Source organism: Antechinus flavipes, chromosome 4 (genome assembly GCF_016432865.1).
Source record: "Antechinus flavipes isolate AdamAnt ecotype Samford, QLD, Australia chromosome 4, AdamAnt_v2, whole genome shotgun sequence".
Taxonomy (NCBI): domain Eukaryota; kingdom Metazoa; phylum Chordata; class Mammalia; order Dasyuromorphia; family Dasyuridae; genus Antechinus; species Antechinus flavipes.
Window position 1 is genome coordinate 151,583,110 of NC_067401.1, and position 14,402 is coordinate 151,597,511.

Sequence of the window (14,402 nt, forward strand, 5' to 3'; positions counted from 1 at the left end):
TTGGAGGATTGCAGAATCATGTTTAGGAACTTATTACTAGGTGAAGTGACTTAGGAAGCACTTTGAATTATCTGACCTATTTGTTTACTCAAATATTCATGTACTAACAGTAGGAATTAATACTTGAGAATGATATTGCATGTGTTTCTCTAAAGAGAAGCAGCTGTTTAAAAATGGGAACTCTCTTGAGCAAGAACAACATTCCCACATAGATATTGAAAGTGATTATTGAAAATCCACATTTAAAAAAAAATATTTTATTTTCCCCCAGTTACATATAAAGACAATTTTTAACATTCATTTAAAAATTTTGAGTTCCAGGTTTTTCCTCCTCTTTCCTCCTCCTGATAGTAAGCAATTTGATGTTATATATGTTCAATCATGTAAAACATAGAATCTATGTTGTGAAAGAAGACACAGATCCAAAGAGGTAAAAAAAAAAAAAAAAAACCAGAAAAAATACAGAAAGTGAAAAATTGTATGTTTTGATCTAGATTCATGCTCTATAAGTTCTTTATCTGGAGTCGGATAGTATTTTTCTTTTTTTGCCCTCCCCAAAGTTAAATGGTATTTTATTTTTTCCAACACATGCTTTCATTCTTGGTGCCCCAGAAAAAATTAAGGTTAAGTTTGGTTCACATTTACAATTTCTCCGATTAGAGATATTCATTGTACAATATGAATAAGGAAGGGGACCGTTTTTTATTTCCTATACACAAAACAGAACAGAAGAGAACTTTATCGCACATTGACAAAACTTAAGCAATCAGCAACTTATAATTTATGACTATTGTTACTCTGTGCCAGGATGCTAAGTGATGAACACTTGAGCATGAGGTTGTGGAAACGCCGTATAGAAATTTTACATTTCACCTTGGCTCTGCGCTGTCCAAATAATAGCCAGGGCTTTCCATAAGTTGATAGTGGTCATTTTCTTCAATGAAGAAATTCCCATTTCTTTAGTCAGTGCCATTTGAAGGACCTAGGAGCTCTTGAATTCACAAGGTTCTCTTCAAACCTGGACATGTTCATTTTGATAATGACATTTGGTCATCCACTCAGGAAAGAAAATCAAATAGAAAAGGCAGCTGGGGAAGGGGCAGAGGCAAACTGGGGTGGGGGAGAAGCACACCTCCTCTCCCCACAATGAAAGGCCTATAAAAGCTAGAACCATTGGCCTTATGGGAAAGTCAGAGGAAGAGAGCATCTGAGACGCAGCCACTCTCTTTTTAACTGTCCACAGAGTCACCCGCTCCTCCTGCTCAGAGGCAGGAAGGAATGACTTTAATGAAGGAATGACTTAGAAGCTCAAAAGTGGGGTCAGGGACCCACCACTGAGCAGGTACCTGAATCAGGAAGTGGGCGGGATGGATGGCCTACTCAAGGCACAGTTATAATGTAAAACCTGAGGAAAAGCCCGCCTTGGAGAGGGCAGGCAAAGGGTGGAATAGCTGCTAGGGGGAGTAAACCTCAAGAATCAATTTGTCAGTTGTCAATTTTGCTCAGTCCTTTTGATCATGTTTGCCTCTTCATGACCCCATTTTGGGTTTTCTTGGCAGATATACTGGAGTGGTTGGCTGTTTCCTTCTCCAGCTCATTTTACAGATGAGGGAACTGAAGCAGACAAGGTTAAGAGACTTGCCCTTAGTCACATAGCTACTAAGTGTCCGAGGCCGGATTGGGAGCTCAAGAAGATGAATCTTTTTGACTCCATATCCAGTGAACCAGCTACTAAGGGCCTGAGGTCTGGTGAAGTTTTCTCAAAAAGTCTGGGAGACAGAGTAGTTCAGACCTTAGGCCTAAGTCACATGATCCCTATTCCCAGAGGTCTGCAGGGCTGGAAGGCAGGGTCTTAGGCCCAGGTTGCAGGAAGTCACATAATCTCTAGGCCTAGAGATCTCTAGGAAGGGCAGAATCTAGGTCTAAGCTTTAGGAAGTGACAGGAAGTGATGTAACCCACAGGAAGCAGACAACATTGGTGACCATTGGTCAATAATGGCTACTTCCTTTTTAGTCCATCCAATGAAAAGACTTGGATCTTTTGCTATTGAACCAGTTTTACTATTTGCAGTTTGCCAGGTCAAGCACATATTGGGAACTGAGATGCCTCCCGGCTGTGCTTGGGCCTCTCCCTGCAGGGACTAAATAAATGCTTTCTCTTTGTACCTGAAGATGTCCCTGATTAGTTAAATTAGGTAAGAGGGTCTAGCACCCGTCCCATACATAAGTGTCTGAGGCCTGTTTGGGAACTTGAGAAGATGAATCTTCCTGACTCCATATCCAGTGCACCACCTACTAATTGTCTGAGGCCTGTTTGGGAACTCGAGAAGATAAATCTTACTGACTCCATATCCAGTGCATCTCCTACTAATTTTCTGGGTACAGATTGGGAACTCGAGAAGATGAATCTTCCTGACTCTATATCCAATGCACCACTTACTAAGGGTCTGAGGCTTGATTGGGAACTTGAGAAGAAGATTGTTTCAGACTCTGTACCTAGTGCATTACCTACTAAGTGTCTGAGGCCTGATTGGAAACTCGAGAAGATGAATCTTCCTAATTCCATATCCAGTGAATCGCCTACTAAATGTCTGAGATCAGATGGGGAACTTGAGAAGATAACTGTTTCTGACTCCATATCCAATGCACCACCTACTAAGTGTCTGAGGCCTGTTTGGGAACTCGAGAAGATGAATCTTCCTGACTCCATATCCAATGCACCACCTACTAAGTGTCTGAGGCCTGTTTGGGAACTCGAGAAGATGAATCTTCCTGACTCCATATCCAGTGTACCACCTACTAAGTGTCTGAGATCAGATTGGGAACTCGAGAAGATGGGTCTTCCTCACTCCATATCCAGTGCACCACCCACTAAGTGCCCGAGACTTGATTGGGAACTCGAGAAGATGAATCTTCCTAACTCCCTATCACCTACCAAGTGTCTGAGACCTGATTGGGAACTTAAGAAGACTGTTTCAAACTCCATACCCAGTGCATCACCTACTAAGTGTCTGAAGCCAGATTGGGAACTTGAGAACATAAGTCTTCTTGACTCCATATGCAGTGCACCATCTACTAAGTGTCTGACATCAGACTGGCAACCTGAGAAGATGAGTCTTCCTGACTCCATACCCAGTGCACCACCAACTAAGTGTCTGAGGTCAGATTGTGAACTACAGAATATGAATCTTCCTGAGTCCATATCCAGTGTACTACCTACTAAGTGTCTGAGACCTGATAGGGAGCTTGAGAAGATGAATCTTCCTGACTCTATATTACCTACTAAGTGTCTAAGGCCAGATTGGGAACTCGAGAAGATGAGTCTTCCTGACTCCATATCCAATGTACCATCTACTAAGTGTCTGAGACCTGATTGGGAAGTTGAAAGGATGAATCTTCCTGACTGCATATCACCCACTAAGTGTCTAAGGCCAGATTGGGAACTTGAGAAGATGAGTCTTCCTGACTTCATATCCAGTGTACCATCTTCTAAGTGTCTGAGACTTGATTGGGAATTCAAGAAAATGAATCTTCCTGACTCCATATCACCTACTAAGTGTCTGAAGCCAGATTGGGAACTTGAGAAGATGAGTCTTCCTGATTCCATACCCAGTGAATCTCCTCCTAAGTGTCTGAGGCCTGATTGGGAACTTGAGAAGAAGACTGTTTCAGAGTCTATACCCAGTGCATCACCTACTAAATCTTTGAGACCAGATTGGGAACTCAAGAACATGTGTTTTCTTGAATCCAAATCGCCAACTGATTGTCTGAGACCTGATTGGGAACTTGACAAGATGAATCTTCCTGACTCCACACCACTTACTAAGTGTCTAAGACCAGGCTGGGGACTCGAGAAGATGAATCTTCCTGACTCCATATCCAGTGTACCACCTACTAAGTGTCTGAGGCCTGATTGGGAACTCGAGAAGATGAATCTTCCTGACTCCATATCCAGTGCACCACCTACTAAGTGTCTGAGGCCTGTTTGGGAACTTGAGAAGATGAATCTTCCTCACTTCATATCCAGTGCAAATCCTACTAATTGTCTGGGGACAGATTGGGAACTCAAGAAAATAAATCTTCCTGACTCCATATACAGTGCACCACCTACTAAGTGCCCGAGACTTGATTGGGAACTCGAGAAGATGAGTCTTCCTGACTCCATATCCAGTGCATCTCCTACTGAGTGTCTGAGACTTGATTGGGAACTCAAGAACATGAGTCTTCCTGACTCCAAATCACCTACTGATTGTCTGAGACCTGATTGGGAACTCGAGAAGATGAGTCTTCCTAAATCTCTATCTAATACATCACCTACTAAGTGTCTGAAACCAGATTGGGAATTTGAGAAGATGAATCTTCCTGACTCCATATCCAGTGCACCACCTACTCAGTGTCTGAGGCCTGTTTGGGAACTCAAGAAGATGAATCTTCCTGACTCCATACCCAGTGCACCACCTACTAAGTGTCTGAGGCCTGTTTGGGAACTTGACAAGATGAATCTTCCTGATTCCATATCCGGCGCATCTCCCCCTGAGTGTCTGAGACTTGATTGGAAATTCAAGAACATGAGTCTTCCTGACTCCAAATCACCTATTGATTGTCTGAGACCTGATTGGGAACTCGAGAAGCTGAGTCTTCCTAAATCCCTATCTAGTACATCACCTACTAAGTGTCTGAAACCAGATTGGGAACTTGAGAAGATGAATCTTCCTGACTCCATATCCAGTGTACCACCTACTAAGTGTCTGAGGCCTGATTGGGAACTCAAGAAGATGAATCTTCCTGACTCCATACCCAGTGCACTACCTACTAAGTGTCTGAGGCCTGTTTTGGAACTTGAGAAGATGAATCTTCCTGATTCCATATCCGGTGCATCTCCCCCTGAGTGTCTGAGACTTGATTGGGAATTCAAGGACATGAGTCTTCCTGACTCCAAATCACCTACTGATTGTCTGAGATCTGATTGGGAACTCGAGAAGATGAGTCTTCCTAAATCCCTATCTAGTGCATCACCTACTAAGTGTCTGAAACCAGATTGGAAACTTGAGAAAATGAATCTTCCTGACTCCATATCCAATGTACCACCTACTAAGTGTCTGAGGCCTGATTGGGAACTCGAGAAGATGAGCCTTCCTGATTCCCTATCACCTGCTATGTGTCTGATGCCAGACTGGGAACTCGAGAAGATGAATCTTCCTGACTCCATATCCAGTGCATCTCCTACTGAGTGTCTGAGACTTGATTGGGAATTCAAGAACATGAGTCTTCCTGACTCCAAATCACCTACTGATTGTCTGAGACCTGATTGGGAACTCGAGAAGATGAGTCTTCCTAAATCCCTATCTAGTGCATCACCTACTAAGTATCTGAAACCAGATTGGGAACTTGAGAAGATGAATCTTCCTGACTCCATACCCAGTGTACTACCTACTAAGAGTCTAAGGCCTGATTGGAAACTCGAGAAGATGAATCTTCCTGACTCCATAACTAGTGCACCACCTACTAAGTGTTGGGGTTCGGATTGGGAACTCGAGAAGATGAGTCTTCCTGACTCCCTATCATCTACTAAGTGTCTGAGGCCAGATTGGGAAGTTGAGAAGATGACTGTTCCAGACTCCATATCACCTACTAAGTATTTGACACAAGATTGGGAACTCAAGAAGACGAGTCTTCCTGACTGTATATCTAGTGCATCTCCTACTGAGTGTTTGAGATCTGATTGGGAATCCAAGAATATGAGTCTTCCTGACTCTAAGTCACCTACTGATTGTCTGAGACCTGATTGGGAACTCGAGAAGATGAATCTTCCTGACTCCATACCCAGTGCACCACCTACTAAGTGTCTGAGGCCTGTTTGGGAACTCGAGAAGATGAATCTTACTGACTCCATATCCAGTGCATCTCCTACTAAATGTCTGAGACCAGATGGGGAACTCGAGAAGATGAATCTTCCTGACTCCATACCCAGTGCACCACCTACTAAGTGCCAGAGACTTAATTGGGAACTCGAGAAGATGAGTCTTCCTGACTCCCTATCATCTACTAAGTGTCTGAGGCCAGATTGGGAAGTTGAGAATATGATTATTCCAGACTCCATATCACCTACTAAGTGTTTGGTGCCAGATTGGGAACTCGAGAAGACAAGTCTTCCTGACTCTATATCCGGTACATCTCCTACTAAGTGCCTGAGACTTGATTGGGAACTCGAGAACATGAGTCTTCCTGATTCCATATCCAGTGTACCACCTACTAAGTGTCTAAGGCCAGATTGGGAAGTTGAGAAGATGACTGTTCCAGACTCCATATCACCTACTAAGTGTTTGATGCCAGATTTGGAACTCAAGAAGATGAGTCTTCCTGACTCCAAATCACCTATTGATTGTCTGAGACCTGATTGGGAATTCAAGAAGATGAGTCTTCCTGATTCCATATCCAGTGTACCACCTACTAAGTGTCTGAGGCCAGATTGGAAACTCAAGAAAATAAGTCTTCCTGGCTCCTTATCCAGTGTACCACCTACTAAGTGTATGAGGCCAGATTGGAAACTCAAGAAAATAAGTCTTCCTGGCTCCTTATCCAGTGCACCACCTACTAAGTGTCTCAAACCAGATTGGAAACTCAAGAAAATAAGTCTTCCTGGCTCCTTATCCAGTGCACAACCTACTGAGTGTCTGAGCTCACATTGGGAACTGAAGAAAATAAGCCTTCCTGGTTCCTTATCCAGTGCACCACCTACTACGTGTCTCAGACCAGCTTGGAAACTCAAGAAGATAAGTCTTCCTGGCTCCTTATCCAGTGCACCATCTAGTTGCCTTTAGCAACTGGGGAGGAGTAAAAAGATCACCTTGCTCAGCCCAGGGCATTGTTGAAAGGAGAAAACCTTGCTTTGTGGGAGATCCTGTCCGCAGGGTAAGATGACTTCAGGTTGGATCAGTAGCAAGTGAGTAGGAGTGGAAGAGGCTCTTGGTTAGAGTAATTCTGGGATGGGATTTGTCAAGATTTGAGCAACAGTTGGACCACAGAACAAGGGATTTGATAGAAGAGGATACCATAGAATGGAACTGGTTTAACAAAGTAAGCGAGTATAGACTAAGCGGGAAATAATGGACTTGGAAAATACTGAGGAATGAAAGGATTAGAGGTCACTCATAGATAAAGTACAAATTTTCTTTCCTCTCAAAACTTAGGAACATAATGCCTTTTCAAGGACTCAGTCTTTCAAAGAGAGATAAGAATGGAGCAAAAATATATGGTCATCCTATTACATAGTCTAATGATTTATTTAGTAGGGTAAATTTTTTACTAAAAGACACTATCTTTTTTTTTATTTTAAGGTTTGGTTGATATTTTTTGTTTTTACATTGCCTTCATTTTCAAATGTTTCCCTCCTCATGCTCTCCAGAGAATCATCCTTTGTAACAAAGAACAGAGAAGAAAGGGGGTAAAAAAAGGAATTATGTGAAACAAACATCAACCAAATATATTCATTATTGTGTGTCCATAGAGTCCTGCTTCTGCAAAGAAGGGAGAAGGGCACATTTTTTCATCTTTGGCCAGATTTTGGTTATAAAATATCATTTCAATTATCCTCCCCAGTGGAGAGGAAAAACTGGTACAGATAATTCATACTTTCAACCAATAGGTATTTTCTTACCTCCTTATAATATGTTCTGCACTGTCTAAGTACTGAGAGGAATGAATAATGGCTTCTGCTGTAAAGGAGTTTTATAATCCAGTTGAGGATATGAAAGAGAAGTGTGTATGATTTCTGATTATTCTTTATTTTTATGATCTACCAATTATAAGTATAGAGAACAGAATAAACCCTTAACATTGTGCCATGAATTGCGTTACATTCTAGGAATACAAATACAAAAGAGAAATGGTTTCTGCTTGCAAGAAGTTCATGTTCTTTAAAAAAAAACCCCAAAGTATTTTTGCACAACATGCCAAATATGGAAATATGTTTAAAAGAATTATATATATTTAATCTATATCAGATTATTTGCTTTTTTGGGGGGAAGGAAGGTAGGGGAGGGAGGGAGAAAAATTTGGAACACAAAATCTTATAAAAATGAATGTTAAACTGTCTTTGCATGTATTTAGAAAATAAAATGCTATTAAAATTTAAAATAAATCAGACTAGAGCTTACATCCTAATAGGAGGAGATAATAGGTAGATGGCTAGGAAAAGGTGTTTTGGTCTGAAAAGTCAAAGGGATTGTAAATGAAGCTAAGGGCAGTTGATTTGATATCCCCTTTGTAGAAACAATGGTGGTGTTGATTTGGTTGCTGTTCTCAAAACAAAAGTTGGAAAGGGATGGGTAGATTTGAATGAAGCATGATTGGGGGCCTACCTAGATATGGTGGGCTGTGTGAGGTGCTCAGCAATCAAGCTAGCGTAGCTTGGTTCTGTATTCCAAAGCTGAATGGCATAGCTCATACTTGCCTAGTATTTTGAATTATATTATTTTTATTTCTTTCCAACCTAACTGAAATAAATGAGGTGAGGTTGAACATTATGGTCTATGATAGGAATTAGAGCTCAACAGTTTTTTTGTTGTTGTTTTTTTTTATGGATGTTTCTGACAGAATGGCAAAAAGTATGAAATCTCAAGCAATAATGTTTTAAGTGAATAAAATATATAATATTACAAAGGAAAGCAACTATATTGAAATAGTTATTAAAGTATTAAAGAAATACATTTATGGACCCCCATGTTAAGAACCACTTCTAGAGAGTGGGCCCAAGTTCTAAAGCTGAATCAGGTCTAAAAGAGATTGACTTTTTGGGATTACTTCCCTTCCCTGTGGCTGTCATAGTGGAAGGAGAGAAGTTAATTCCAAATTCTTTCAATGTTGAATGCATCAATGGATCCTTGGAAATTACCATTGGAAGTCAGACTTACCCTTTATGGGATTGACTCTCCAAGCCCATTCTGGCACATGTTCCATGGAGTTCTACCCTTCCCTGATAGGATTGCTTGATATTCATTCAGGTTGACAAAAGGATGTGTTGACAGTATGATTCATGAGGGGGAGCACAGGATAGTGAGAGCATGCAGGATTGGGAATCAAGCAGCTGAGTACAAATATTGGCTTAACCATTGTCAGTTGGTATTATGAGTGAGTTATTTCACCTCTCTGGGTCTTGCTTTCCTTATTTGTTCAAATGAGAGAGGGTCTCTCCAAAGTCCTTTTCAACTCTAAAGCCTCAATCTTGAGTTTTATTATTAAGTGTACATGGACTGATAGAAGGTAGCCAAAGGTAGGCTTGGTGGAGGGCTTGGCAATCTGAGATGAGCATTTGCTGCAGTAAACTGCATCATCTAGTTCCCATTTGAGTGATTTATAAATTCACTGTATAATGATGAATATACTTGTCAGAGGGAGTTAATGAGATTGGGGGGAGACTCTCCTGAGAGGCCTGACACCTGTATTCAGTTTTCTTTTGTCAGCCTTGACAAGAACATGAGGGAGCTGAACTATTTCCTATTCAATTGCCTATCCTATTGCCTGATTGGAAACTGAAGTAACTTGCTAGCTAATTGCTCTAGAGAGATCATTACCATAACTAGTGCACACCATAACCAGGTATCACTTATCCGGATTTAGTACCCATTTTGGTTGTTCTTCCTTCCTCAAATCACTCCCCACTTCAGTCAATCCTTCAGTTGTCAAACTGATCTTTCTAAAATGCAGGTCTGACCTGCATGTCACATTCCCTCCCTGCTCCTTATCATCCCCAATCAAAAATTCTAGTGGCTCCTTATTATTTTCAGGATTAAATAGAAAATTCTTTCTTTGGCTTTTAAAGTCAAACTCCCCTTGGGCCCTTCCTACATTTAACATCTTATATATTCCTCTCCTCTATGTACCCTACCATCAAGCGACACTGGTCTCCTTGCTGTTTCTCTGTCACTATGCTCCTGTTTCTCTCTGGACATTTTCACTGGTTCCCCCATGCCTGGGACTCTCTTTTCTTCTCACTTCCCTGCTTTCCTTCCAAATCCCACCTAAATCTTACCTCTTCTTGTCCTTTCCAGTCCTCTTTAATCTAAGTGCCTGCCCCCTGAAATTGCCCTCACTTTATCTTCTGTTATGGGCCAGAACTTGAAACAAGGTACTAAGTGGAATTGAGGAGACAATGGTTAAATCTAGTTTAGCAAATTAGATTTAATCCTACAACAAATAATGGTTTCCTAGTGATATAATAATTGGTTTGTACTCATTGTGGGGCATATAAGCTAGAAGCTCTCAGGGCCAGAAGGACAAGTGCATTAGAAGTTCTTGAGGCTGAGACAGATTCATTCCATCTTCCACCTTTGTTGTGGCTGGAGGCTGAATTGCAAACCCTTGATAGGGAGATTCAGAGGGCAGAGAAGGAGGCAGGAGCTCAAGCTCTTGGAACTGAGGCCAGACTGAAAGACTCTCCAGAAAGCTGCCCAGCCCCAGGAAGGAGATAATAAAGGATCTGGACTATAAGAAAGCTAGTGTGGGGGGGAAGGGAGGGGAGAAGGGGGGCAGGAAAGGAGATAAGACTTGGAAAGAGACAATAAAGGATTTGGACTTTAACACCTGGCTGCATTTGGGATGATTATACTGAAGTGAAACAAAGGTTGCCTCCAGAGACCCCAAGAATACTCCAACAAGAGAATGTAATTGCTTCCATATTGTCTGCCCCATTCATTAGACAGGGAGTTCCCTAAGAGTAGAATTGTCTTTTGCTGTTTTTAGAATCATCAATAATTAATGATAGTTAATCGACCAACTGAAAGCACAAGTGAAGCCCTTCATTTATAACTTTCCTCCCTTCCTTCCTTCCTTTTTCCTTCCTTCCTCTCCCGCTCCATCTTTGTGTGTGTCTCTATTTCTCTATATTTCTTTCTCTCGTCTTCTCTTTCTCTCTGCTAGAGTCAGCCTTGTTTCGCAGTGCAAGTTACTTCATAGACCAGGCCACACATCTCAATGTCCTCTGAGGAAATTCCACTAATATGGATTCTTCTTTTTCTTCTTTTTTAAATTTTAAAAAAGGTCTATTGTTGTCTTTTGTTTTTTACATCATAATCATTTCCCAACTTCATTCCACCTCCACTGAAACTTTCTTTATAATAGAAAAGTTATGCAAAAAAATGCCTCTTGTGACAGTGTATGCAATATTCTGATCCCACATTCCTCCCTCCACTTAACAGAAATTATGTTTCAATATCTGCAGTTGAGGATTAAGATTGGTCATTGCAATTAATTTGCATTCAGATGCCTTTTGTTTTTGTTTTTAGGATAACAGGCTCATAGATTTGGAAGTCATCCCATCCTCTTTCTTAATTTTGCAGATAAGGAACTGAGGTCCTAAGTGACTTGCTGGGACACAGGAAGCAGAATTTTAACTCAGGCCTTTTAACTCTTTCTAATTTTTTAAATTCTGTAACAGTTCCTATCCATCCATCTATCTATTCCTCTACAGTCATATCTACATATGTATATCTAACTTTCTATCTACCTTTGAATTTCTTCTATTGTATTATAATCCCATACCATTCAGTTCTTCTCCAATCATAGGCCCCCACTTTGTTCCAAAGTTTTGACCACTGGCAGAACGTGCCCCCATCATTTTGGCCCTTGGGTCCCATGCCCAGGACTAGGTCTGCTTGTTCAAAGGGGCCTCCCGGGTTGGGGTCGATTTTGCTTTTCTGTGTCTGGCGGCAGTGCCAGAGTTGGGCGCCTTCGGAAGGATCTCTGCGGCTCTTGCACGGACCGCTCCCCACTGGGCTCCTGGGACGTGTCAGTTCCTCCCGCCCCACTCGGTTTCCCACATCCCGAGGACGAGAACCAGAGAATCGATTTCCCGGGCTGGATTTGCCAGTAGCAGCAGGGCAGGGTGGGGCCAGGAGGCTTGGGGAGACACGTGTACAGGCAGCCCAGGCGGAAGTGACCGCGGGAGCCGTGGCCGAGCCGGGGCTGTTTCTGCTTGCTGCTGCTGCAGCTGGGGTGCCTTATGGAAGTGGATTGGGGGCTTGAGAGGGGCACCCTAGTAAGTTGTCTTTTCTCTCGTTCCACCCCCTTTTCTGCTCATCGGGGCCCGAGGCAGGGCCTGGGGAGAAGGGGAGAAGTGTCTGGGGCTCCTGAGAGCCCGGAGGGGCTGTCATTGTGGAGAGCGGCGGCTGGAGGGCAGCCTGAGACGGACAGGTGTGTGTTAGAGCAGGGGGGACAGGGTCAGCCCCTGCCCGTGCCGCCCCCTCCCAGGCTGGCGCCCCCAGCGTGCCGGCGGGAGCTCTGCCCGGACGCTCTCCATTCATTGCCCCGCCGAGGCCGGGTGACCCCTGTGACCCTGGGGGCCCGGGCTGGGGGACTCCTTGCACCGTGTGCTCTTCTCCTGTCCGCTCCCCGAGGTTTTAGGGGGATTTGTCTTCCACGCATCTGCTCAAATCCCCATCATCCTACCCGATTTTCCTTGTTTGGAACAGGGACCGTGTTGTTGCTCCAAGGGCAGTAGTCATTTATGGGAAGATAATTAGAACGATGATGATGAAATAATGATTAATAATAAATAGCTAACGTTTTTGTAGGACATCGAGATTTGCAAAGCACTTTCCATATATTACGCATTTGACCCGCACTGAGAGAATAGATCCCAAGACACACATTTCTCTTCTTTCTTCCCCTTTCCCCCAGTTACTTCATGAGCACTTTTGAAATGCATCAACAGGTGAAAAAGAAAGAAACCTTGCATATAGCAGAGAACACCTCATGTGCCAGTATATAGTACAGCCTGTCTGGGTGTTTGCTGGGAGGAGGAGGTTGTTTTTGGCTTTCAAAGTGTTTAAGTGGGTGGAGAAAAATCCTCTCTCCAGTTAATTAATAAAGTTTTATGATATTAATAACCCCCTCATGAGTAAGTGAGCTTGGTTGCATAAGGTGCTTTAGATGGGATGTGGCATTACACGCCATGTTCCTCAGTGTTACTAAAGCCACCCACTCTCTTTTATTTATTTATTAAAATTTTAAAAAGGCTTCTGTTTCATCCATTTCCATCTCTCAGTGGAGGAGGGGCCTGTTTCCAACCTCTCAGTTCTGGGAATACTGGGACTGTGTCCTTTGGAATGTTTCAGGGAAAGGCACTCCAGCAGGGGAAAGAGAGTTGGTGTGAGTGGCAGGTAGGAAACAAGGCTTTATTAATGTACAGAAGCCCCAGGCCCCAGGAGACCACAGCCTTTTGGAGGTGTCTTAGGGGGTTGGTGATAGCCACCCAGCCTGTCCAGTAGGATGACGAAGGGATTTCAGCCGAGTGGTGATGGTGGCCCCAGATGACAGGCACTCCCTCCTAACCATCTCTTTGTACAACACTCCACCAAATACATTTGGCTTTTGGCATGTATACAGTGTAAATATTTAGATCATTTTATTTGTATAACTTTGAAAAGATGTAAATAGTCCAGAATCTTTCTACTAATCTTTGCCCATCATGGGGAGGGGAACAGTAGGAAACAGGCTTAGTTTGCCTCCTAACTGCTCTGAACTTCCTAAAGCCCTGTCTAGCATAGGGGGAGAGGGGCAGCTGCACCATCAGCCTCTCCCCCAGCCACAGCCAAGGAGGAGCACTGAGGAAGGACTGAGGAAGCTTCCTCTTCCCTGGCCCTTGCAGGGCAACAACACCCCTTTGTGTCTTCTGCCACCTCATCTGCCACCTACTCCTCCTCCTATAGCTAATAATCTCCCACCACCTGTTTCTGTATTACTCAAGCCCTTGCTACATGGAATAAACCATCTCCAACCTCCATTCTCCCCATCCTCTTCAACCTTACTCCATCCATGTTCTACTCCCATCTCATCTACCCCTTGCATTGTTCCCTTTCATGGTGAACACATTTCCCTTCAATCTGAACCTTTTTCTCTTACATTCTTTCCATCCACTAGCCTTCATTGAAACCTGCCCCCTCCCCTCTGCCATTATTCTTATTCATCCTTTTCAGCACTGGTTGTACTTTCACTCTTTGTCCAGACACACTAGTCTTAGACAGGGAAGCAGGGACATTCCTTGTCTGCACTGCTACTCCCCGGCTCCTTTTTACTTTATCACTTACCTGCCTCCTTTTCACATAACATTTTTTTATACAATCACATCACTTCTCAACTCTTGCCTTCATACTAGTGGACTTTATGATCAATGCTGATTCCCTTACCTCGAAAGGCTCCTTAAATCCTGTCACCCACCCTTTCCTTCCACCTCTGCCATGCACTGGGACTCACCGTCCCCTACTTGTTCAAAATATTTGTTATTTTTCTGAACACAATCAGAAGTCATTTCATTCCTTTCTATGCCTGATCCCTCTGTTCATTGCTCTCATCCCAATCTGCTGCTCTTCCACCTGGGAGGACTTTCTCAGACCCTTATCTTTGTT

At 43.0% G+C, this 14,402-nt stretch overlaps 1 protein-coding gene across 3 annotated transcripts in view; it reads left to right on the forward strand.

Annotated features, from left to right (window-relative positions):
• SLC39A11 (solute carrier family 39 member 11) overlaps positions 1-14,402 on the forward strand; it is a 508,920-nt gene that overhangs the window by 10,525 nt on the left and 483,993 nt on the right. For 2 of the 3 annotated variants that reach the window (XM_051995202.1, XM_051995204.1), the window contains exon 1: positions 11,911-12,034. The exons of the other annotated variant lie outside the window; for it this stretch is intronic. The gene's annotated coding sequence lies outside the window, so the exon portion shown is untranslated. Of the gene's footprint in view, positions 1-11,910; positions 12,035-14,402 lie in introns of those variants that run through there. 3 annotated transcript variants of the gene reach the window in all.